General features: G+C 42.4%; 1 pseudogene; it reads right to left on the bottom strand.

Moving 5' to 3' along the window:
• Positions 1–1,564: 1,564 nt before the first annotated feature.
• LOC117676436 (calcyclin-binding protein pseudogene) lies at positions 1,565–2,282 on the bottom strand (annotated as a pseudogene).
• Positions 2,283–24,829: the final 22,547 nt, after the last annotated feature.

The following is a 24,829-nucleotide window of genomic DNA, read 5'->3' on the forward strand; positions in this document are numbered from 1 at the left end:
CTCAAGAAGCTGTCCCTGGATCTGGCAATATTGGCCAACTATCGTCCTGTCTCCAACCTTTGCTTCCTGGCGAAGGTTGTTGAGAGTGTGGTCGCACGACAGTTTCCACAATTCTTGGAGGAAACATCCTATCTAGATCCGTTCCAGTCGGGTTTCAGGCCTGGACACGGAAACGGCATTGGTCGCGTTGGTTGATGATCTCTGGAGGGCTCGGGACAGGGGTTGTTCCTCTGTTCTGGTCCTGTTAGACCTCTCAGCGGCTTTTGATACCATCGACCATGGTATCATGCTGCACCGGTTGGAAGAGTTGGGGATGGGGGGCACCGTATTACGGTGGTTCTCCTCCTTTCTCTCCGACCGGTCGCAGTTCGTGTTGGCAGGGGGGCAGAGGTCGACTTCAAGGCCTCTTATATGTGGAGTGCCTCAGGGGTCGGTCCTCTCGCCCCTCCTGTTCAACATTTATGTGAAGCCGCTGGGCGAGATCATCCGTGGCTTTGGGGTGAGATACCACCAGTACGCTGATGACACCCAGCTGTACATCTCCACCCCAGGCCACCCAACGATGCCCTTGAAGTGATGTCCCAGTGCCTGGAGGCTGTGCGGATCTGGATGGAGAGGAACAGGCTCAGGCTCAACCCTTCTAAGACTGAGTGGCTGTGGCTCCCGGCATCCCGATATAGTCAGTTGACTCCATCACTGACTATTGGGGGCGAGTCGTTGGCCCCCACAGAGAGGGCTCGCAATCTGGGAGTCCTCCTGGATAGGCAGCTGTCCTTGGAGGAACATCTGACGGCTGTAACCAGGGGGACTTTTTGTCAGGTTCGCCTGATCCGACAGTTGCGGCCCTTTCTTGATCGGGATTCCCTGTGCACAGTCACTCATGCCCTCGTCACCTCTCGCCTTGACTACTGCAACGCTCTCTACATGGGGCTCCCCTTGAGGAGCACCCGGAGGCTCCAACTGGTCCAGAACGCAGCAGCGCAGGTAGTGACGGGAGCAGCATGGCGCTCCCATGTAACACCGCTCCTGCGCGAGCTGCACTGGCTCCCAGTGGTCTTCCGGGTGCGCTTCAAGGTGTTGGTTATCACCTTTAAAGCGCTCCATGGCATAGGGCCTAGCTATCTTCGAGACCGCCTGCTGCCACCGACGACCTCCCATCGACCCGTGCGCTCCCACAGAGAGGGCCTCCTCGGGGTGCCATCAGCCAAACAGTGCAGGCTGGTGACCCCCAGGGGGAGGGCCTTCTCTGTGGGGGCACCTACCCTCTGGAATCAATTGCCTCCAGAGATAAGGAGAATCCAAGACCTCAGTGCCTTCCGCCGTGCCCTTAAAACCTTCCTTTTCCAGCAAGCCGGGCTGGCCTAATTTTTTAAGTGTTTTTAAGTGTTTTGTTTATTGTTTTTAATTAATGGGGCCAAATTTATATATATATATTTTAACTGTATTTTAATATTTGTACTTGATGTTTTTACTTGGCTGTTCACCGCCCTGAGTCCTCAGGGAGAAGGGCGGTATACAAATTCAAAATAAAATAAAATAAAATAAAAAAAATCTGAGACATAAATTTTGTAGTTTTTGCTTTGAAGATGGTTATATAAAAAGCACATGTTCTCTGAACAGAATATTGCAGCAGAAACCTCCATAAATCAAATGTAGATTAAATTAGCAAGCACAGTCTTCAACACTTGTTAAATGTCTAATGGCAAATCATCTTTGGATTGTTTTTCTCGGCTCTCCACCCATGCTTTGTTAATTGTTCTCTTCATCTCATCATCTCCTTCTGCATATATCTTTTTCAGTAGATTCATCAGTCCTTCACTGGATTCAGATGTATCATAGGAAGCTTTCTCTTTTTCCTTAGTCTCTTTTTCAACCTGTGTTAGGCACTCCCGTTTTTCTTCTTGCTGCTTCTTACATAATATTAAGATCATATCTGTTTTGATCTTCCATGAGCTGCTTTTAGCTAAGATTGGTTTCAGAAGGTTGTTGAACATCATTGCATAGTTTTTGTTATTTAAATTTTTCACCAGCAGATGAAATGAACTTTCTGTAAAGTGCACCTGAATATTCTCAGCTGGCAGATGTTGAACACCACTTAATGTGACATAGATTTTCACAAATTTATCAGACTGATCCCATGCATAATTGTTGATTTTCACTGTATATCCAGTGACTGTTGGTTTTTCTTCTTCAGATCCTTCAGCTTTTAGCTTGAGCGGCTGCCAGTTCTTGATTTCCCTCTCTATTTTGTTTTTTTCTACCAGCACATTTGGGATTTCTTTTTTTTTTTAAATTTTAAAAACAAACTTTATTCGTATTTAAAAAACATTTAAAACAAATATAAGAAAAACAAACAAGTTTCTCTTAATCAAAAACACAAATTACATATACATATACAGTACATATACAGTACTCAACTTCATCTATTGACTACTTTCTATTATTATATATACATATATATATATACATACGCACAGTGGCTTATTTCCTTTTCTATCTATCTGACAGTGTAGTTGTTAATTATATTGATTTCTTCTGAATTTCATCTTTAACCATTCCCCCTCCTCTGATTTATCCACTGGTACCATCTATTCCATATTATGAAGTATTTTGAGTCTTCCTTATCCTGTAACTCTAGAGTTAGTTTGTCCATCTCTGCGCATATATAAATTTTTTGTATTAGCTCCTGGTCAGTTGGCAAGCGATCTATTTTCCAGAGTTGTGCTAATGCTAGTCTAGCCGCCCTTATAATGTGGAGTATTAAATATTTTATATCATTTCTAATATTCTTATTAATCATGCCTAGTAAAAAGACTTTGGGTTTTAATTCAATTTCGTGGTTTGTTATTTCTAATATCCATGTTTTTATTTTGTTCCAAAATCTCTTAATTTCTGGGCAAAGCCACCAAGCATGGTAAAAAGTTCCCTGTGTTTTTTTACATTTCCACAGGCCGGATTTACATTCGGATACATTTTTGCTAACCTTGCGGGTGCCAGATACCACCGGTACCACATCTTGTAATGATTTTCTTTATAGGCTACCGATTTTGTCATGCTATAGTTGTTTTCCCATGCTCTTTCCCAATCTTCCAATTGTATGCTGTGCCCAATGTTCCTCGCCCACGCTATCATCTGCCCTTTGACCAATTCTTCTGCCAAATCGTATTCAAGTAAATATTTATAAATTTTCGAAATTAATTTCCCTTCTTTAGACTCTAGTAGTTTGTCCAATCGATTTTGTTTTAGGTCTATTCCTCCCTCCTCTTGGTCCTTTCTGTATCTTACCTTTATTTGTGAATAGGGCCACCAGTCTATTACTATTCCTTGTTCTTTGAGCTCTTCCCTAGTTTTCAATTTCCCCTGAACATCTACTATTTCTCTATATCTTAAGATCTTTTGTTTTGTTAATATATTGGGGTGAGTCATTGCTTCTATGGTTGATAGCCAGCTGGGAATTTTCATATAGTGTTTGTGTTTGATTTGTTGCCATGTGTTAATTAAAGACTTCCTAATATTATCCTGTCCTGTTGGTGACCCATTGTCTGTTCTTGGATCATGTTAGGTCCCTGGACAATTGCCACCAGGTTTAGGGGTATCTGTGGATTATATGGTAGTGGCAGATTTTCCAGGGGGTCCCACTTCTTTAATGTAACATAGTCTTCATCTGTGTCACTGTCTCTATTTTCTCTCACTACAAATATGCTACCTGGAATACAGCAAGCAACATAATCTGACTGTTCCTCAGAATGTGGTCTGCCATTGACATATACATTTAAGGCTTGGCATAAGCAGTCTTCATAGCTCCCATATTTTGGCTAGAAGACGCCACATCCTTTAATGGGATATACTGGCCATTCAAAGTAACAATACTGAATCATTCTTTTCTTGTCCTTACTTCTAGTCTTTCTGTTGTATTTCCAGTTTTTCAACATTGCCCTTAAAGGACTGTCTGGGGGAATGTTTGGATTGTCTGGGAACCCAGTTTCCTTTTTATTCTTGTCTTGTTTGCTCCCTCTGATTCCCATGTTAGAGGTCACAATCTCTCCAAGTTTAATCTAGACACTTGCTTCATCCTTCTCTGACTGTTTCCCTCTTAGGACAACAGAACTGCAGATCGGGACTGCAGACAAAAAGGATTTTCCAACCACCAGGATAATACTTTTAACAGTCCTCTGTTTCTTACCCTAGTCTGTGCACAGAGTTGCCCAATTGAATTTCAGAATGGTCTAGGTGTCCACCTTCTAGAGAGTCTACTGTCTTTGCTGATTGCAAGTTCAATCTCTTTTTCACTGGATAATGCAGGCAAAGGAAACAGAGACCTCAGTGTTCCATGAGGACCATTGAACTCAACAGGACATATCTTCCTCTCTTATCCTGATGCCTCCTGGATCCTGGTGCTGCTATATCTTGGATGAGTCCCCAAGAAGTTATAAACAGTACATGGAACTACCCGAGACAACAACTTGAAAGCAGCAAAGTACCATATTTTTCGGTCTATAAAAACACACTTCCCCCTCCAAAAAGTGGGTGGAAATGTCTGTGCATTTTATAGAGTGAGTATTGCATCAGCTAGGGGTTTGCCATACCTGGGAAGAGGGAGTTGGTGTGGCAGCAGCAGGCGGCAGTGATCCTCACTGCCTGGAACAGCTGATTGGTAGTATTCCAGGAGGCTGATCCAACTGCTAATCAGCTGCTCAGCTGTGAAGGCTCCAGTGTTCCCCGGCTTAGGCAGCAATGCAGAGGTGGTATTCAGCCAGTTTGGCTGAATGGCTTGTTAACTTTGTATGCAGTTCAGAGAACTAGCTGATCCAACCACTGGCTGGCCTGGGCATGCTCTACATCTGCCTATCCTGCATGAGCTCATTGAGAAGTTTGCTGAGGACGCCCTGCCGCCACCCACTGCCCTGCCGCAAGTGAGCCCTTCCCAGCCTGCATGGTGGACTGTGGCATCAGGTGAGCCCAGAGACACACAGAGAGAGAGGTGTGCATGGATGACACTTGACTTCCAGTGCTAGAGAGGGCGGGCAAGTGAAGCAGCTGAGTTGCTGCCACTTTTCATTGGGGTGCATGTAGAGAGACAGGGCTCCTCTTGCCTTCCCTTTCCCCCTATCACTGGGCATGACAAGGCTTCCTACTCCTCACTTAGCCATCAATACAACTTGGGTGTGGCAGGTGGGGAGGGGTGGGGTGGTGCGGGGAGGAAGGGTACCCAACTCCTGGGCCAATTGGCTTCTTTCTGGCAGGCCTTTCTCTGCCTTTCAGCATCGTCCATCAAAGACAAGGCTTTTGTGGGCAGAAGAGCTGCACTGCAATGGAGAAATGAGCAATGGAGCAGCCAGCTTGAGGGAAGGAGGCTGCTTTCTCCTCTTTCCCTGCTCCTCGTCTTTCCCTCATACCGGCCTCTCCATTGCAGTGCAGAGCCCAGGATCCGTTAGCCAAGGGCAAGCAGTTGAAGCAGGGTGCAATGGGGAGGCCTTGTAGAAAAACACATGGGCCAGGGAGGCAGCGATCCCAGCTGCCTGGCTCATGGGAGGCTTGCAGGAGCCTTGCTGGATACTTTCATGGTAGCAGCAATGCTAGGTTTCCAACAGCAATGGAAGGCAGAGACACTGGGGGGAGGGAGAGAGGCAATCCCAGTTGCCTGGATCATCAGAGCAAGGTCTCGTCTGCTCACTTGGCATGGTTGAAATCTGAAATCTAACTACTATTCCAATCAGCCATTCCTTTGTTTTTACTTTGCTTTACTACTTACACACACACACATACCGGTACATGGGGATGTAAGGGGGCACTGCAGAAACAAAATACTACTCTATGAATAGTGCCTAATAAAGTGCCCTCTAATAAAGTGTCCTCTTTATAAACTCTCCCCTATAAAAGTAAAACCTTGAACGTGTCCCCCATAACAGTATGTCTGCAGCAGATCCTCTATAATAGTGTGCCATTTCTTGATGTTCTCAGCTACAGTACTTTCATAACAATAAAGGCCACATTACTGACAGTTCTTTCTTGTAGAAAAATACTAGGGTACCTCATACTACATACAAGGATGTCAAAGCAGAAAAAACAAGCATATAAAATTTCTTTTAAACTGGAAGAAGTAAAATATGCTGAGGAACATGGAAACAGAGTAGCAGAGAAACATTTTGGGCCACCTCCAACTGAAAAAGTGATAAGAGAGTGGAGGAAACAGGTGAATCAGCTGCAAAAAGTAAAAGATAAAAGTAAGCACAACTTTTGTGGGCTTGCTGCAAAGTGGCCACAGTTAGAGGTGGACATGAAAGAATGGATCACACGTCAATGAAATAATGGCTTCTCAGTTTCTACAAAAATGATAATATATGAAGCCAAATGCATTGCTATAGAGAAAGGCTTTCAGGATTTTGCTGGATCACATGAGGTGATGTGGCCTTGCTATGTGCACCAAAATTAGAATTGTGCAAAAAATGCCAAAAGAATATGAATCTAAGATTCTGTATTTTCATACATTTGTTATTGATGCTAGGAAGAAAAATGATTTTGAAATTGACCAGATTGGGAATATGGATGAAGTCCTGCTAACCTTTGATGTGCCATCTAATAAGACTTTTGGTCTGAAAGGTGCCAAAAGTATAACTGTGAAAACCTCAGGACATGAGAAAACACATTATACGGCTGTGTTGTCCTGCTGTGCAGATGGCACCAAATTGCCACTGATGTTAATTTTCAAAAGGAAAACCTTTCCAAAAGAAGTGATTCTAAAAGGAGTTGTTGTCCATATTCATGAGAAAGAATGAATGGACGAAAATGGAATGAGAGTATGGGTTGAAAAAGTGTGGTCCAAACGTCCTGGAGGGCTTCTGAAAAAACCCCTGCTTTATTAGTGCTCAACCAGTTTAGAGCACATATTAGCGAAACCACAAAGAAAAGATTTAAAGAAGTGAAGACTCATCTAGCTGTAATTCCTGGGGGTCTTACTGTTGTCTCCAATTCTGGTGTGAGCCTGGTGCCAAAGCCAATGGTGGACGCCAGACACAAGGTGCGGGTTTTCTGATTGCTTTTTATTGGAGTACTCCAAGGAAAAGGGCTCCTAGCCAAAATGCCAGGAACCAAGAACAAAGGATTAATAAAGCTTTATACATTTTCACTAAAGAAGAAGGCAGGACTAGGCAGGATAATAAGAAATATCATCCAATAAACATTTTAGCAATAATTCTACAATTTGTTCTATTGGTCTCTAGCCAGGGGTGAAATCCAGCAGGTTCTGACAGGTTCTGGAGAACTGGTAGTGGAAATTTTGAGTAGTTCGGAGAACTGGTAGCGGACATTTTGAGTAGTTTGGAGAACCGGCAAATACCATCTCTGGTTGGCCCCAGAGTGGGGTGGGAATGGAGATTTTGCAGTATCCTTCCTCTGGAGTGGGGAGAGAATGGGGATTTTGCAGTATCTTTCCCCTGGAGTGGGGTGGGAATGGAGATTTTGCAGTATCCTTCCCCTGTCACACCCACCAAGCCATACCACGCCCACCAAGCCAGAACCGGTAGTAAAAAAATTTGGATTTCACCACTGTCTCTAGCTGTCCCTATTCCTAAACCTTGGCTAATGAATGCCCCAGGAATTATCTAATACACATTTTATTTACTGCAGGCCACCTCTTTTCCTAGCTTTTAGCTGATGTCTGCAAGTTATCTAACTCTTGTTACTTTTATCAGCTTTCTAACTACCCAAAATTATTACAAGATTTACACATGCATGTTTCTTGTAGATAAGCATTCTTTGTTCTTGCCAGACAGACTCCACAATTACAGTCTTCCTGGTTTACTTTCAAGTGTGTGCCATGACCTGGCTTTATTTTAGCAGACAGCCCATCATTTCCCCCCTTTGAATCTGAAAATGATTTAATTTTCCAAGATTCACCCAACATCAATATCCCTGTGTTCTGGGAGACTCCATAGTTTGCTTACAGGTGGAAAGGCAAAGCAGAAGGCATTGTAATGCACAACAGGTGATTAAAAGAACAATGACTATGCCTGTCAGGGTCATTATTAGGTTTTTAACCAGTTGAAATCAGGCAGCTATCCTGTCAGTCAATGCCACCAGCCTTTTCATTCGTCCATGGTGGGTGGGGTGGGGTGTTGCAGCTATCTTTGTGATGTGTAATTCAGCTGTGGAATTCCTTTGATTTGTCTTGAATATGTACACAGCATTGTTGTCCAAGTAGTGCACACATAACTCCTTAGGATGCCAATACGATATCTAAAGCCATTCTATTCTGAACTGTCATTTTCTGAATGGCTTCTTGTCCTTTTGCTGCAGCAATAAAAAAACCTCTCCAGTCTCATTAGCTAGGATTTCCTCCACTGCTTCTATATGATACATGGCATTATTGAGGGACCAGAGCCAACTGAACAAAGTAAGGGGTTGGTTGTTCTTCAGGTACTTTCTGGATTGTTCAATGTCCCTATGGTTTCTAATCTTTCTTTCAGGTAAAGTGGGTATAATATAGGTGGGTGGGAGAAGCACAATTGCATAACAAATCATATTGTTGCAGAAAAACAACGGAGATGAATTTCGAGATCAGAAATAGCTTTTTTATTTTGGCCAAAAGGTTCAGACATGCATTCTGTTTTACATCCTGAACAAAGTCCTTCTTTAAGACACGTATCTTTATAGAACAAAAAACAGTCCCTCTGGTAGAAATGTGCCCACCAGGCTTCCATGCATTCCATCAGCTGAGGCCACAGGGGAGGGGCGGGGGAGTAGCGGTTATTATTAAAGAAGGCCTTAGGCCGAGGGAGACCACTGTTCCTAAGACGGCCAGTTGTGAGTCCCTCCTTGTGAAGTGGGGCCATGGAGTCCAGATGGGTTTGCTGATCATGTACCTGGCTCCCTGCCATGTGGCTGCAGCCCTGCCTGAGCTACTCAACGTTATCGCCGCGGTGGCGGTTGATACTCCCAGACTTATGGTCATGGGGGATTTTAACCTGCCGTCCATGGGTGAGGTGTCTGAGGTGGTTCGGGAGTTCATGGCTTCCATGACGACCATGGACCGGACCCAGCTAATTCATGGCCCTACGCACATGGGGGGAAACACACTGGACTTAATTTTCGTCTCTGGACAGTGGTTGAGTGATCTTGAGATAGGGGACATAGTCACTGAGCCCTTGTCATGGTCGGATCACTCACTCCTTCGCCTTGACCTTCGAACCACGGTACCCCGCCGCAGGGAGGTGGAACCAATAAGATGGTACCGCCCCAGGCGCCTGATGGAACCTAATAGGTTCCAGATGGAGCTTGGGCCAATCCCTGAGGATCTTGCTCATGCCTCGACTGGAGACCTAGTGGCCGCCTGGGATAGGGCGGCTGCTGGAGCTCTGGACCGAGTCGTGCCTTTGCGGCCTCTGACTCGGCGCCAATCTCACCTGGCTCCTTGGTTCACTGAGGAGCTGAGGGAGATGAAGCGCTGGAAAAGACGCTAGAGAGTAGTTGGAGGGCTAGTCTTTCTGAATCGGACCGGACACTGGTAAGATCTCACATTAAGAATTACCTAGTGGCGATAAAAGCAGCAAAATGTACCCATTTTGCTGCTCTTATTGCGTCATCAGATAATCGCCCGGCCGCCCTGTTTAGGGTGACCTGCTCCCTGCTCCACCAGGAAGTGCGGGAGGACCCCTTAGAGGAAAGAGCTGAGGATTTTGTTCAATATCTGCATGACAAAATCACTCAGATTCGGGAAGGTCTGGACTCCGACTGGGTAGGTCCAGCAAGGGTGACAGAGGCAGGTCTTGAGAATGTTATCTGGGATGAGTTTGATCCTGTGACCCCAGATGACATGGACAGGATTCTGGGTAGATTGAACGCGACCACATGTTTGTTGGACCCGTGTCCCTCCTGGTTAGTGCTGCCTTCCCGGGAGGTGACGCGAGGCTGGCTCCAGGGGATTATAAATGCTTCATTGGGTGAGCGTGCCTTCCCCACCGCCTTGAAGGAGGTGGTGGTGAGGCCTCTCCTCAAGAAGCCCTCCCTGGACCCGGCAGTATTGGCTAATTATCATCCAGTCTCCAACGTTCGCTTTGTTGCGAAGGTTGTTGAGAGTGTGGTTGCGCGACAGCTTCCCCAGTACCTGGATGAAACGTCGTATCTAGATCCATTCCAGTCGGGTTTCAGGCCTGGGTACAGCATGGAAACGGCATTGGTCGCGTTGGTTGATGATCTCTGGAGGGCTCGGGACAGGGGTTGCTCCTCTGTCCTGGTCCTGTTAGATCTCTCAGTGGCTTTTGATACCATCGACCATGGTATCATGCTGCACCGGTTGGAAGAGTTGGGGGTGGGAGGCACTGTATTACGGTGGTTCTCCTTCTTTCTCTCAGACCGGTTGCAGTCTGTGTTGACAGGGGGGCAGAGGTCGACCCCGAGGCCCCTCATATGTGGGGTGTCGCAGGGGTCGGTCCTCTCGCCCCTTTTGTTCAACATTTATGTAAAGCCGCTGGGCGAGATCATCTGTGGTTTCGGGGTGAAGTACCATCAGTACGCTGATGACACCCAGCTGTACATCTCCACCCCGGACCACCCCAACGATGCCCTTGAAGTGATGTCCCGGTGCCTGGAGGCCGTACGGATCTCCACAAGATCGGCTCCACAAGACCGAGTGGCTGTGGTTTCCGACGTCCCAATATAGTCAGCTGGTGCCATCGCTGGACTATTGGGGGCGAATGATTGGCCCCCACGGAAAGGGCTCACAACTTGGGCGTCCTCCTGGATTCATGGCTGTCCTTAGAAGAGCACTTGACAGCCGTGACCAGGAGGATTTTTCATCAGGTTCGCCTGATCCGCCAGTTGCGTACCTTTTTTGATTGGGACTCTCTACACACAGTCACTCACGCCCTCGTCACCTCTCATCTGGACTATTGTAACACTCTCTACATGGGGCTCCCCTTGAGGTGCACTCGGAGGCTCCAACTGGCGCAGAGTGCGGCCACGCGGGTGGTTATGGGAGCAACGTGGAGTTCCCATGTAACACCTCTCCTGCGCGAGCTGCACTGGCTCCCAGTGGTCTTCCGAGTGCGCTTCAAGGTTCTGGTTATCACCTTTAAAGCGCTCCATGGCTTAGGACCTGGTTATCTACAGGACCGCCTGCTACCACCAATAGCCTCCCACCGGCCAGTACGGTCCCATAGAGGGGCTCCTCCGGGTGCCGTCAGCCAAACAATGTCGACTGGCGACCCCTAGGGGGTGAGCCTTCTCTGTGGTGGCACCTACAATCTGGAACGAGCTCCCCCCGGAGATATGGAGGATCCCGGATCTGCGCACCTTCCGTCGCGCGCTTAAGACTTTCCTATTCCATCAAGCTGGCCTGACCTAAATCTTCTCCCCTTTTTAAATGTAATTTTTAAAAAAATTTTAAATGTAAATTTTAATTTGTTTTAAATTATGGGGTATTTTAAATTCAGCCAAATTCGTTTTTAATTCATTTTAAATTTTTTGTATTTATGTGTTTTATCTCGTGGCTGTTCACCGCCCTGAGTCCTTCGGGAGAAGGGCGGTATAGAAATTTAATAAAATAAATAAATAAAATAAATAAAATTTTAACATAGTACCTCTGCGGTTTGACTTCTTGAACTCTCCAACTGTAGAAAGTATGTTAATTCTGCGGTTTAACTTTTTGAACTCTGCAACTTTCTCAAGTCACAGGGGTCCTTCAGAGATCCTCTAGGCTGACCCCGTATTATTTCACTCTTATAACCAAATTTCACTATACGTCCTGCCTTAATATGGTCTCATCCTGACAGTTGTTAAGTCTATTTGTCTTAATATCTTAGCCTTCACACACACACACACACACACACACACACACACACACACACACACACACACCAATCATCTAGTGGTAATAATTGGATAACTCTCCTAATTCTAGTGTACAAATACCTTTTGGGGAATTTTTCTAATTGAGAGAACACCTATGGGAGATGGTAGTTCTCCTCTCACACAACTATGGTTCGGGAGGCTTTTGTTTCCAGAACAATAACTTACAGTTAGGTCCAGAAATATTGGTACATTGACACAATTCTAACATCTTTGGCTCTATACACCACCACAATGGAGTTGGAATGAAACAAACACAATGTGCATTAACTGCAGACTGTCAGCTTTAATTTGAGGGTATGTACATCCAACTCAGGTGAACGGTGTAGGACTTACAGCAGTTTGTATATGTGCCTCCCACTTGTTAAGGGACCAAAAGTAATGGGACAATTGGCTTCTCAGCTGTTCCATGGCCAGGTGTGTGATATTCCCTCATTACCCCAATTACAATGTGCAGATAAAAGGCCCAGAGTTCATTTCAAGTGTGCTATTTGCATTTGGAATCTGTTGCTGTCAACTCTCAAGATGAGATCCAAAGAGCTGTCACTATCAGTGAAGCAAGCCATCATTAGGCTGAAGAAACAAAACAAACCCATCAGAGAGATAGCAAGAATATTAGGCGTGGCCAAAACAACTGTTTGAAACATTCTCAAAAAGAAGGAATGCACCAGTGAGCTCAGCAACACCAAAAGACCTGGGAGACCACGGAAAACAAGTGTGGTGGATGACCGAAGAATTCTTTCCCTGGTGAAGAAAACACCCTTCACAACAGTTGGCCAGATCAAGAACACTCTCCAGGAGGTAGGTGTATGTGTGTCAAAGTCAACAATCAAGAGAAGACTTCACCAGAGTAAATACAGAGGGTTCACCACAAGATGTAAACCATTGGTGAGTTTCAAAAACAGGAAGGCCAGATTAGAGTTTGCCAAACAACATCTAACAAAGCCTTCACAGTTCTGGAACAAGATCCTATGGACAGATGAGACCAAGATCAACTTGTACCAGAGTGATGGGAAGAGAAGAGTATGGAGAAGGAAAGGAATTGCTCATGATCCTAAGCATACCACCTCATCAGTGAAGCATGGTAGTGGTAGTGTCATGGCGTGGGCATGTATGGCTGCCAATGGAACTGGTTCTCTTGTATTTATTGATGATGTGACTGCTGACAAAAGCAGGATGAATTCTGAAGTGTTTCAGGCAATATTATCTGCTCACATTCAGCCAAATGCTGCAGAACTCATTGGATGGCGCTTCACAGTGCAGATGGACAATGACCCAAAGCATAATGCAAAAGCAACCAAACAGTTTTTGAAGGGACAGAAGTGGAATGTTATGCAATGGCCAAATCAATCACCTGACCTGAATCCCATTGAGCATGCATTTCACTTGCTGAAGACAAAACTGAAGGGAGAATGCCCCAAGAACAAGCAGGAACTGGAGGCAGTTGCAGTAGAGGCCTGGCAGAGCATCACCAGGGATGAAACCCAGCGTCTGGTGATGTCTATACGTTCCAGACTTCAGGCTGTGATTGACTGCAAAGGATTTACAACCAAATACTAAGAAGGGAAAGTTTGATTTATGATTATTATTCTGTTCCATTTGGTCCCTTAACAAGTGGGAGGTACATATGCAAACTGCTGTAAGTCCTACACCGTTCACCTGAGTTGGATGTACATACCCTCAAATTAAAGCTGACAGTCTGCAGTTAACGCACATTGTGTTTGTTTCATTCCAACTCCATTGTGATGGTGTATAGAGCCAAAGATGTTAGAATTGTGTCTATGTCCCAATATTTCTGGACCTGACTGTAAGTCCCAGTTGTTCTACTGAGGAAGTCATAGGCTGCATACTCCAAGAATCAGGAATGGCAGATTGTGGGTATTTCTTCACTCTGGAAGTGATATATCCAAGATGCCAGGCCTTCCACTTTTAGTGCCATATGGGTGGTCAGAACCACTTGAAACGGTGCCTTCCACTTCTGATTCAAGGTGGTTGTTGGTCCCCACATCTTTACAAGCACCCAGTCTGCAGGCTGGAATGAATGTACTGGATAGCCTAATCCAGGGTATTGATTTTCCTGCAGATAACGGGAAAGAAAATTCATAACCTCAGCGAATTATCTTACATATTGGTACAAGGTCAGTTTGCCCACCAATGGGATTGACCTCTCCTCTGCCTTTAGGGAGGGCCTCAAAGGGCCTCAAAGAGGCTCAAGCCTATTTGCTTTCAAGGTGCAATGTGAAGCCCTAACAACGTGAGTAGCAAAGTTTCCAGTGAGGTGAGCCTCCTGGCATATCTTACTGTAGCTAGCTGTTGTTTTTGCAAATCATTACATTTTTCTGCCATAGGACTACTTGCTAGGTGGTAGACTGAGTAAAGCTTCCAGGTGATGCTTAACTGTTCACACAAACCTTAGCTATGAAATTTTTGGATTCAATCTAAAACCTGAAACTTTACCATAGTCTTGTATAATGTCCTTCATCAAGATTTTAATTCGGGCCAAAGTATATAATTCTTTTAATTAATTTTAAATTTTGTATTGTTATGTATTTTAGTTTTGGATGTGTACCGCCCTGAGTCCACTAGGAGAAGGGCGGTATATAAATTGAATAAAATAAATAAATAAATAAATAAGATTATTGATTCCATTGGTTGTGATAGGGTAACAACCAGATCATCTGCAAATGCCTTTATTCTGTAATCCTCTTGCCTAATCTTTATACCTTTCAAGATATTAGAGTCCCGTATTGTATTTAGCAAGACTTCTAGTGTTAAAATAAATAAAAGTGGGGACAACGGACATCCCTGTCTTGTTCCTTTTTCAATTTTAAACTCTGTTGTCAGACTTCCATTAATAATGATCTGTGCCTTTTGCTCTTGATAAATTGCCGAAATCGCCTGTATAAATTGATCCCCAAAGTCCATCTTTTTCAAAGTCTTTAATAGAAAATTCCAATCCACTCTATCAAAGGCCTTCTCTGCATCCAAAAAGACCAGCACTGCAGGGATCTGTTTATTCTTCTCAAGATATTCCAATAAATCTATTACTTGCCTTACATTGTCCTTCATATATCTGCCCTCGATAAATCCCGCTTGATCATCATGAATCACCTTTTGAATTACTGGCATCAACCTGTTGGCTAGTACTTTCGCAAAGATTTTATAATCTGTATTCAAAAGAGATATTGGTCTATAGTTCTCTGGTTTTTTAGGACCGATTTGTTCTTTTGGTATCAAAGATATGTAAGCTGTTATCCATGATGGGGGTATTTTACCCCCTTGCTGAATATTGCAAAATAAATCTCTAAGTTGTTCCACCATTTCAGCTTGCAAAGTTTTGTAATACACTGCGGTCAAGCCGTCCGTGCCAGGAGCTTTGGCTGTTTTTAACTGTTTAATTGCTACTATTATCTCCTCCTCTGTTATAGGATAATTCATTCTTTCCTTTTGTTGATCAGTAATTTTTGTAACTCTTTTATCGTTTAAATATTTTTCTATAAGTCCATTCTGCACCTCCTCTTTAGCATATAATTTAGTATAATAGTCCACAAAAGCTTCTTTAATTAATTTTTGTTGAAAGATTTCTTTCCCTCCAATATCAATACTATCAATAGTCCGTATACTTTGTTTTTTCCTCAATGTGTAAGCCAACCATCTGCCCGGTTTGTTAGCGTTACAAAATGTGTTGTGCTTCGCATATTGTAAGTTTGTTGCAACTTGTTCCGCCATAAGCATTTGAAATTGGTCTTTCAAAAGTTTTATAGCACTACGTATTCTTTCATCTATTGGATTTTTAATAAGTAACTGTTCTTTATTCTTTATTTCTATTTCCAGTTCAGATCTTTTCTTTTGTCGGAACAGTCTATGTTTAGAGTTCATGTAGATAAGTACCCCTCTCATATAAGCTTTACTTGCATCCCACACAATTTCAATTGGGGTACCTTTATTCAAATTTATTTCAAAAAATTCTTTCAAATGCTTTTTAAGTTCTGTTGTATTTTTTTCATATCTAAACAAATTCTCATTTAATCTCCAAGAACGTCTCTCAACCTTGTCCATCTCAATTTCTATCCATACTGGGCTATGGTCAGTCAAAGTTCTTGGAAAAATCTTTGTTCTTTTTGTCTTAACAAGTAAATCATCTGTCAACAAAATAAAGTCAATCCTAGAGAAGGATCTGTGTCTGTCAGAAAAAAAAGTATAGTCCAATTCTTTTGGATTATGTATTCTCCAAACATCTTTTAGTTCCATATCTTCTTTCATGTCAAAAAAGGTCTGAGGTAATCTGATCCTAGACTTTGCCAAACTCTTTTTATCTAATTTAGAGTCGATTACTCCATTCCAGTCTCCCATAATTAAAATAGATCTGTAATCCCATTGCAATATTTTAGTATGTAACATCTTATAGAAATAGTCCTGTTGTTGATTGGGAGCATAAATCCCAATCAGAAGAATTTGGCCATTTGCTGTAGACAATTCAATTGCTACAAACCTACCATCTTCATCTGTTTCTATAACTTTAGCTGTTAACTTTTTATTTACATAAATAACCACACCATTCTTTTTTTGCGAAGTTGAAGATATAAAATGTGTTCCTAGTTTGGAGTTTATCAAATATTTTTGATCTTGAGTTGTAATATGCGTTTCTTGTAAACAAATTATATCATTATTAAATTGTTTCAAATATGTAAATAATTTCTTCCTTTTCTGTGCTAAATTCAACCCATTAACATTCCAGGATAAACACTTAAACATCATCAGCCTCTTTCTGGAGCAAAGAGCAAAATAATTGAAGGTCATCCGAAAGCTTCGATCTCGCTCCTCCCATGGCTCCAATCTCTTGTGCAGTACTCTTATCTGCCTCCTTGTCTTGTCTTTCCTGTTGTTGTTGTTGCTTTTGTTTAAGTAACTTAGCTTGAGCTCGAGTTATACGTTGATCCTTAACTTCAATCATCCGAACCGGGTCCAAGATTGGAGAAGATTCCAGCAAGGGCTCATCCAGAAAACCTCCTTCTGCACCTTGCACTTCTTCTAATTCCTGCTTAGACTGTTTTTGCAGTTCTCGTTGAGGTTGCTTCTCTTCACTCTCTTTAATCTCCAAAACTGTAGATGTACGTGGAGATGGTGTTCTTTCCTTAAGAATAGTAGTGTAGAAGTGCTGTGCCTTCTCCACGGTATTCAAACGGTATCTTTCTCCCTTGTATCTGAAAATTATGCCAACTGGTGCGTCCCACCGGAAAGGTATCTGTAAATTTTGCAATTCCTTAACAAGAAAGCCAAATTCTTTTCTAGCTTTCAGCATTTTAGGAGGCAATTCTTTATAAATTCCAATTCGTGAGCCCCCCACTTGTACAGAAGTGTAAAAGGATTTTTGCAGGATATCGTTTCTTATTTCTCTATCTGTAAAATATATGACCACATCTCTAGGTAATTGTCTTTGTCTGGCCACCCAGGAGTTCACTCTGTAAATTTTGTCTATTTTGTGAAAAACCACATCTGGATTAACTTGTAAAATCTTAGCCAGGGCCTCAGAACAAACTTGTCTCAAATCCTGTCTTTCCTCCTCTCGAATTCCTCGAAGCCGTATAGCAAACTCCATTGCCCTGAATTGTATCATGACAATCTCATTTTCAACTCTTTGCATTTTATTGTCAACATCAGCAATTTTATAATCATTGTCTTTCATCTTAACATTAACTTCTGATTTAAGTTCTTCAACTTTAAAATCAACTTTCCCAATAAATTCTGCCAGGCCAGATGCCACTTCTGATATTTTTTTGGTCACCTTGTTTTGATTCTGTTTCACCATATCTTTAACTTCATTAATTTCCTGCATAAACTCCTGATGTGATTTTTGAAGTTTATCATCTATCTCCTGTTGAGATTTTTGAAATTTGTCATCCAAAGTTCTAGAAATAAATTCTTTTAAATCTCCCACATCAAATTCTTTTTTCTGAGTCTGTAGCTGTTGAGCAGGGGGAAGCTGCGTTTCATGTTTGTGTGGGGGGGATCCCCCCCCTGTTACCTTCCCTTCCTGCTTCTTTGAAGCCATCCTGCCACGTGATCTAGTTTTTCTAAAGAGGGAAGTTCCTTTTCCTTTCCCTCCTGCACAAAGACTTCTAAAAAAGTCCCCCAGATTTGATCAAATAAAGGTTGAAGTAAAGCAAAGTCAAGTATTAAAAAGGGAGAAATTTTCCACTTGTTTCTCTTATTACAAACAAGGCAACTTTGTAGCAACTTGGAAACTTTGTAACAAAACAAGATAACTTCACCAATCCACACTCGCTGGCTCGTTAACTCTAAGGCTGAGCGCCATGTTTTTTCAAAGCACTTTCACTCATTCGCATTTTTCTCAGTTTAAAAAGTCAACAAAGCGCTAATACTTGTGTTTCCAAGTTTCAGGATTCAGGTAATTTCGCTGTTTATTAAAGCTGGTTCTTTTCGCTTTAAGTTTCCTGCAGCCGGCTTGTTCTGCGAAAGCAGAATCGTCCCACGTCGCCCGGAGTTTCAGCAGGTTGGGAGGGAGCCACGCCTGTTCTCTCCCCAGAAACTTCCCTGGGGGGTTGCAGGGGCTCGACCTGTGCCCTGCGATCTCTTCTTCCTCAATCCTATGGATTTGGAAGTTTTCGAGCCGCTTCTTCGTCTCGGAGCGGCTCTACGGGCGGCGGGGCTGGCGGAGCTTCAAAAGGCGCCGCCGTCGCCGAAGACAGGGAAACCTGAAGTCATGCTGGTTTTTAACTTGATAAGACATCAAATCGAGATCCAAAGCCGCCTCTCTTGTATTTATAGGTGATCCAGCTATAGCCTCTGAAGGAGAATCCAAAAGCGGCTCATCCAAAAAGCCCTCTATAACTTGTCGTTTTTCCATTACCTCCATCTCCATCTGCTTGGCCTGAGTTTCAATCTCTTGTTCATTTTGCTTTTCTTTATCCCCCTCCTGTATTCCTGACACTGATGACATACGTGGAGATGTTGGGCCCATTTTACAAACCTTGTAGTAAAATTCTTCTGCTTTTTCAACAGTGTTTAATTGATATCTTTCTCCTTGATATCTCAATATTATACCAACTGGAGCATCCCACCTAAATGGGATGTTTTGTTTCTTTAGCTCAGTCACCAAAAATCCAAAGTCCTTTCTATCTTTTAACATCTTGGACGGCAGCTCTTTATATATCCAGATCTTCATTCCATTCATTTCTAGAGTGGAGTTAAAAGACTTTTGCACAATATCATTTCTTATTCCTTTATCAGTAAAATAAATCACCACATCTCTAGGCAATTGTCTTTGCTTTGCCACCCAAGAATTTATTCTGTAGACCTTATCAATCTTACAGAATACTTCTTCAGAGCTGACCTTTAAAATCACAGCCAGAACTTCAGCAGACATCTTTCTCAAATCCTCTCTGTTATTTTCCTGTATTCCCCTCATTCTGATCGCAAATTCCATGGATCTGAATTGCATCATTGTAACTTCATTTTCAAACCTTTGCTTTATATTATCTACATTGTAAATCTTGTGATCAGCTTCCTTTATTTTAGACTCTACTTCTGAGCTATTTTCTTGAATCATTGTCAAATCATTTTCAATTCTTTGTATTTTATTATCCAGATTATGAATCTTATAATCATCTTCCTTCATTTTAGACTCTATTTCTAAATTGATATCTTTATCCATCTGTACAATTACTTCTGAAAAGCTTTTCAAAACTGTTACAATATAGTGCTTCAGGTTATCATACTTTTGTTGAACCAACTCTTTAATTTCCTGTCTAAATTTTTCAAGATTCTGGTTCATAATCTCATCATGTCTTGCCAACTCCTCCACAACAAATTCCTTTAAATCTTTAAAACCATTCTTCTGCATCTGCAAGCTCAAAAATTGCTCTTGTGATTTATAAATGGGGGACCCCCCCCCCCACAGCTTGATTGTCTGGCTTTGTCAGTTTTAACGCCATCCTGCCACACAAACAGACTCTTTTTAAAGAAAATGTCTTCCCTCCACACAATATCAATATCAAGTCTCTAAGAAGGAAGAAGCATGAAACAGAAATTTTTCTCTTCTCTTGTAGCCAGCGCTATTGCTTCAAATACTTTGTAACATATTAAGCCATTCAAACAGAAAGACTTTCGTTTTCAGCTTTCTTCTCAAGCCTCAGCCAGCCGCCATTTTAAACTTTTTTTTCCCCCTTTTCACTCTTTCTTCATTCTTAAAATCAATCATAGGGTTGTTACAAATACTTGCGATTTAGAGTCCCAAATCCGGATTTAATCCTGTTTATTCAAGCAATCTGTTAGTTTTCGTTGATTAGGTTGGTCACATCGTCTAGCTCTGCAAAGCGCAGAGTTCTCCCGAAGCCCGGAGCAGCGGCGAGCTGGATAGGGAGCCTCATCCTGCTTCCTCCCCAAGAGTAAAAAAAACTCTGGGGACTTCGCAGAGAGCTCTACCTGCTCTCGCCGGCTCTCCTCACATTTCCTTAAAGAAACGGAGTTTTTCGAGCCGCCTCTCAGCTGTAAGGGCGGCTCTTTACGGGCGGCGGGGGTGGCGGTCCCAAAAGACCGTCTAGCGACGACGGAAGCCAAACCACTTTCCATTTTTTGTACTTATCCTTTTTATCTTTCAGTTTATCAGAGAGATCTTTGTGCAGCCATGCTGGTTTCTTCTTGGATTTCTTGTTTTTCTTTTTCAGTGGTATTGTGTTGGACTGGGCTTTTATGATTATATTTTTCAGTGTTGTCTTCCCCTTTAGGATTTTTATCCATTAAGTTTTGCTTAGGCTCTCTCTGAGTTTGTTAAAATTATTTCTTTTAAAGTATAAGACACTGGTTGGATTATATTCTATTGCTTTTGTTTACATTATATTGAATTTCAGTATGACATGGTCATTCTCACTTCACTCTTTCTGGCGCTACTAGTACTGGGGAAGCATATTGGACACCTTCCGACCTGAGGGGCTCATCTTCCAGCATCATATCTTTTTGCCTTTTGGTACTGTCCATGGGGTTTTCATAGCAAAGATACTGGAGTGGGTTTCCATTTCCTTCTCCAGTGGATCACATTTTGTCAGAACTTTCTGGTATGACCTGTCTGTCTTGTGTGTCCCTGCACAGCATAGCTTATAGTGTCATTGAGCTATGCGAGCCTCTTTGCCACGACAAGGTAGTAATCCATGAAGGGGTTAACATATCTTGGTTTATAATTAAAGTGAGAAAGGTTAGCTATATTCTCAGGATGTGATACAGGTAGTCCTCAATTTACAACAATTGAGCCCAAAATTTCTAAGTAAAACATTTGTTAAGTGAGTTTTGCCCCATTTTATAACCTTTCTTGCCACAGTTGTTAAGTGAATCACTGTAATTGTTAAATTAGCAACATGGTTGTTAAGTGAATATGGCTTCCCCATTGACTTTGCTTGTCAGAAGGTCGCAAATCTTCTGATTCCACGACACTGCAACTGTTATAATCAATTGCCAAGCATCTGAATTTTGATCACATGATCATGGGGATGCTGCAGTGGACATAAGTGTGAAAAATGGTCATAAGTCACTTTTTTAGTGCCATTGTAACTTCACTAGTCACTAAATGAATTGTTGTAAGTTTAGGACTACCTGTATTAGTATAGTAAGTTTCTTCTATGCTTCCAAGGCAAAATGAAATCATTTTCCTCCTCTTCTAAAGGTAGAAACATATATAAGAAGTGAAACAGAGGAAAAAAATTCCTTTCAATCAAGATTTTATTGACTTAGTGACAAGGTTTAGACTTGGATGAACTGGAATTTGAAACATTGTAAATATCAGCCCTAAGTCTGACAAAGGTAGAAAAGTATAATTCTTTACCAAACTTTCTCAGAGGGTGAATTAATTAGTTTGCCATGTCCCATGCTATTTATCATGCTTCTGAGTTTCCAGATTCCAATGTTTATTCCATCCAGGAGTTTATTCATTCATTTATTTTATTTATTTTATTTATTTGTCAAAGGTGTACAAGATAACAAGTGTAGGTATGAACATAAACATAAACAAAGGAAGTAAATACAAATAAATGGGGACAGTAAGACAGAGACAATAGGCAAGCTGGTGCGCTTATGCATGCATCCTTTACAGACCTCTTAAGAATGGAATGAGGTCCATGGTAAACAGTTTGAGGTTGAAACTGTGAGGGTTTGAGGCTGTAGCAACAGAATCGGGTAGAGCATTTCAGGCATTGACCACTCTGTTGCTGAAATCATATTTCCTGAAATCGAGTTTGAAGCGTTTTACCTTGAGTTTGTATTGATTATTTGCTTGTGTACTATTGTGGTAGAAACTGAAGAAGTCATTGACAGGCAAGACATTGTAGCAGACAATTTTGTGTACTGTGCTTAAATCGGACCACAAGCAGCACAATTCAGATTGCCCAAGCCCAAAATTTCCCATAGGAAATTCTATTGTGAGTAAAGGAGTGGAGTACTCTTCTCATGAAATATCTCTGAACCCGCTCAATCATGTTAATGTCCGAAATACAGTGTGGGTTGCAGGCGGACAAACTGTATTCAAGAATTGGTCTGGCAATGGTTTTGTATGCCTTAGTTAGCAATACAATATTACTGGAGAAGAAACTTCACAAAATTAGGTTAACAACTGTTAGTGCCTTTTTGGCAATGTTGTTACAATGAGCTCTGGGGCTTAGATCATTTGAGATGAGTACTCCTAAGTCCTTGACAGAATGAGGGTCATCCAGGGGTGAAATGCTACCGGTTCTCTCAGGTTTGGGCGAACCGGTAGTGATAAAAATTACCAGTTTGGGCAAACCGGTAGTTTAAAAAAGCTACCCGTTCCTCCGAACCGGTATTTCTGACAATCAGCTGTGCCACGGGGTTTAGCTTTGCTAGAAAGCAGGAAATCCTGTTTCTAGCAAAGCTAAATTGCATGGAACAGCTGATTCCCCCCCTCGCTGTTCTACTTATCTTCCCAAGCCTCCTTTTGGTGCGTAGTGTGTATGCTTGCAGGTGCAGCATGCGTTTTGTGTGCAGCACGCATGCACGGCCAGCGAACTGGTAGCAAACCGGTTCTGATTTCAACACTGAGGTCATCTATAAGGTCACATCCACCCAATTTGTATTTGATGTTCTGATTTTTATTGCCAATGTGTAGGACAGAACATTTATTACTTGAAATTTGGAATTGCCAATTACACGACCATTCTGACACATAGTCAAGGTCGCTTTGTAGGGCAGCAGCAATGTCAGTGGTGTTAAATAATTTTACATCATCGGCAAAAAGGACACAGCTGCTTATAATATGATCGCATAGGTCATTAATATAAAGCAGAAAGAGTGTGGATCCTAAAACGCTGCCTTGGGGGACTCCACTGTTAACTGGTACCGGATTTGATAGTCCCTCCCTATTTTTAGTATTTGCTGCCTGTTTGACAGGAACGTGGCTATCCACTTGTGCAAGGATCCGGAAGATGCCGTAAGAACTTAATTTCAACAGTAGTTTGTCATGCACCACTGAATCAAAGGCTTTACAAAAATCTATGTAAATTGCGTCAATTGCTTTACCCTGGTCAAGATATGCGATCCAAATGTTTCTGCAGTGTAGAAGTTGCAGATTGCAGGACAATTTTTTTTTCCTGAAACCAAACTGCTTGTTGGAAAGCAGGTTGTTTATTTATAAGTGGAAGGTAATTGATTGATTTATAATTGATTCTATGACTTTACAGGTGACGCAACACAGTGAGATTGGTCTGTAATTTTCTACTAGACTAGGGTCTCCCTTTTTAAAAATAGGTATGACTGTGGCTAATGATCATAAATTGGGCAAGGAGCTGGTTCTGAAAGATACCTCATAGATTGTACATAGAAGTTCGGCTAGGGCAGTGGTAAACTTTTTCAGAAAGCAGGCACATAATCGATCAGGGCCAATGGATAGAGATGGCTTTAGATTATGTAGTACCGTTTCAACGATATCTACTATAAAATCAATATGTAGTAATTGTTACAATTTGTTATAATACGACTAGGAAATGGGGGGCAGCAGCCGTTGCTGTCAACAAAGACTGAGCTGAAGAATATATTAAAAAGGTTGGCCTTAACAGCTGTTGTGGTCCGCCAGCAGCCTGCGGAGCTGGCAGCAGAGTTGGACAGCGATGAGGCTGAGGAAGAACATGGGCCAGTCCTGGAGGCTGGGGAAGGCCCGGATGAGGGCTCTGCATCAGAGGCAGAGATGGGCCAGGGCCATCGGGGAGTGATGTGTGGACTTCGGAGCCTCCAGAGGCTGACAGTAAAGAGGCAGAGGAACAGAAGGAGCCTGTTCCTAGTGCACATATGACAAGAGCTGCCAGAAAGCAGGAGCAGCTAAAGCAGAGAGGATGACTCAGGAGTAGGGCCAAGAGATGATTGGCCCCTCCCATAAGGCTTAAAAGACCAGCAACGGCTCTTGGCCTCTTTGTCAGAAAACAATGTTGAGAGAATTGCTTCTTGTTTCACTGTATTCATTTCTTGTCAGCGTCTTCTGCTTCTGAACTTTTGCCAAGAAAAGCCTTTGGCAGTTTGCCTAATTATACCAAGATTGGTGATAAACTGAGGAATGGTGTTTTGAAGAATTTGCTTTAATTTAGTTTGGACTATGCTGAGAATGAGTTAATTCTCAGGTGTTCTAATAAAGTCTGTTTGTTTTCGAACTGTTTGCATTTAATACTAACTACTTGGGACTGGGTCACAAAAACAGCTTCATCATTACAGTCTTCCCATTAGGCCCTTTTAGGGGTGGAATAGTTTTTGAGTCTGGCGTTTAAGTTTGGTGCTTACAAAATTATAGAAGGCTTGGGTGGATTTAGAGTTTAACAACTCTTCCTCCTGTTTGCAATGGTAATTGCAATTGTAAGTGCTTGCAATTCATATTCAACCATATCTGAATCCTCTAAATCAGTAACCAGCTGCTACAAGAGGATAACATGAACTGCGTATAAATAAGAGGTAAAGTTTATTTCCCAATAAAATGGCT

This window comes from Pantherophis guttatus, chromosome 5 (assembly GCF_059756535.1).
Source record: "Pantherophis guttatus breed Tessera chromosome 5, ASM5975653v1, whole genome shotgun sequence".
Lineage (NCBI taxonomy): Eukaryota > Metazoa > Chordata > Lepidosauria > Squamata > Colubridae > Pantherophis > Pantherophis guttatus.